Below are 2,411 nucleotides of genomic sequence, written 5' to 3'. Positions count from 1 at the left end.
GTATATGCCCAGTAGGGGGGTGGCTGGGACCTATGATAACTCGATTTCCATCTGTTTTAGATATCGCCAGATCGATTTCCATAGTAGTCATACATACAAGTCCACCAGCCATGGATGAGAGTTCCTGGCTCTCCACAGCCCCTCCAACACTTGTTGCTTTCTGATTTTTTGAATTGGGCTACCTTTGAGGGTGTTAGGTGGTACCTTGTTGTTTTAATTTGCATTTCTCTTATAGCTAAAGACAGGAACATTTTCTCATATGTTTGTTGGCCATTCGGATTTTTGCCCCTATGAAAAATTCCTTTGCACACCTCTCACGTGGGCAATAAGTTTTTTTCTTTTTGGAAGCTAGCAGAGTATTGTAGATTTTAGTAATAAGGCCATTGTCTGACGTGTCATTACTAAAGATGTTTTCCCAGTCCGTGGACTCTCTTATTACTTGGTGAAGTCTTTCAATGTTCACAGGTGTTTTATCTTCAGTATATCCCATTTGTCAATTTGTGTTTCTTCTGTGTTGTGTCCTTCCCCCTATTTCTTTTTTTCCTGTGTGTGTGTCCTTCCTTATTTCTGATAGCCTATGCATTCCTTGTGCCAAAGTTCTCAAGTTGGTCCCAATTCCCTCATTGATGGCCCTAATATTTTGGGGTTTAACTTCAAGGTCTGTGATCCACCTTGAGTTTATTCTTGTGCATGGAGTAAGATAAGGGTCTTGCTTCATTTTTCTGCAGGTAAATATCCATTTTTTTCCAGCACCACTTGTTAAAGAGGGCATCTGCTTCCCATTTGATTTTTTTAGGCCCTTATCAAAGATCAGTTGTCTGTATGCTGATGATTTTATTTCTGTGTTTCCAGTTCTTTTCCATTGGCCTGAGTATCTGTCATTGTTCCAATAACATGCAGTTTTGACAATTGTGGCTGTATAGTATATGCTAAAGTCAGGAAAAGCAAGCCCTCCCACTGTGTTCTTGAGGAGAACTCCTTGAGGAGTTCTCTGCTAATTCTTTGCTTCTTCCCTCTCCATATGAAGTTGGTTATCAGTTTTTCCTTTTTGTTGAAGAAGGATGGGGGTAATTATATAGGATTGAATTAAACTTATATATTGCCTGTGTTAGAACTGACATCTTGACTATATTGAATCTTCCAATCCACAAGCATGGGATATTCTTCCATTTGTTGAGGTCGCTCTTGGTATAGAGTTCTGTAGTTTTCCCCATATAGATCTTTTGTTCTTTTAGTCAGGCATATCCCTAGATATTTCAATTTGCGTTTGGTTATTGTGAAGGGTACCACCTTTGTGATCTCCTGTGGTCTTATCCGATGTGTATAACAATCCAACGGACTTCTGTTTGTTGATCTTGTATCCGGCCACTCTGCCAAACTCCTGTTGCTTCTAGTACTCCCCTTGTGGAACTTTTGGGATTTTCCATATATAAAATCATATCATCTGCCAATAACGATAGTTTCACCTTTTCCTTCCCCAGACAAATACCTTTGATGTCTCTTCTTTGCTTTATGCTGTTAGCTAAAACCTCCAACATGATATTAAATAAGAGTTGGGTCAAGGGGCATCCTTGTCTGGTCCCCCTTTTCAGTGGGACTGTATTAGTCTTTTCTCCAGTGACCACCACGTTGGCTGTTGGTTTTTCATATATAGCTTGTATTGTCTTGAGGAATTTTCCTTCCAATCCTATCTTCTCAAGTGTCTTAAACTGGAAGACACTTGTTGGATATCGTCGAATGCTTTTTCTGCATCTGTCAATATTATGTGGTTCTTACAGTTTTTCATGTCAATGGGGTGAATAATACTAGTGGTCTTTCGTATGTTGAACCATCCCTGCATCCCTGGTATGAATCCCACTTGGCCATGTTGATTTATTTTATATATTTTTGTATTCTGTTGGCTAGTATTTTGTTAAGGATTTTTGCACCGATGTTCATTAGGGATATTGGTCTGTAGTTCTCGATTTTTGTGGGATCCTTGCCTGGTTTGGGTATCAGAGTTATACTAGCTTCATAGAAGGAGTTTGGGAGTTTGCCATCTTTTTCTATGCTCTGGAAAAGTTTGTGTAGGATTGGTGTTAGTTCTTCCCTAAATGCTTAGTAGAATTCTCCAGTGAAGCCATCTGATCCAGGGGACTTTTTTGTTGGTAATCCCTTGATAACCTTGTCTATTCCTTCTATTGCTATGGGTTGTTGAGCTCCTTTACATCCATCGAGGATAGTCTAGGGACGGATTGTTTTTCCAAGAATTTGTCTATGTCTTCCAAATTTTTGAATTCATTGGAGTATAATCCTTCGTAGTACTGTGTAATTATCCTTTTGATTTCATTAGGGTCTGTTGTATTGTCCCCTCTTTCATCCCTTATTCTTGCTATTGAAATTTGTTCCCTCCTTTCTTTTGTTAGGTTTGC

This window comes from Echinops telfairi, unplaced genomic scaffold (assembly GCF_000313985.2).
Source record: "Echinops telfairi isolate 266 unplaced genomic scaffold, ASM31398v2 ScPeMD7_3533;HRSCAF=4204_0, whole genome shotgun sequence".
In the NCBI taxonomy this organism is placed as follows: Eukaryota; Metazoa; Chordata; class Mammalia; order Afrosoricida; family Tenrecidae; genus Echinops; species Echinops telfairi.
This window is presented reverse-complemented; position numbering follows the sequence as displayed.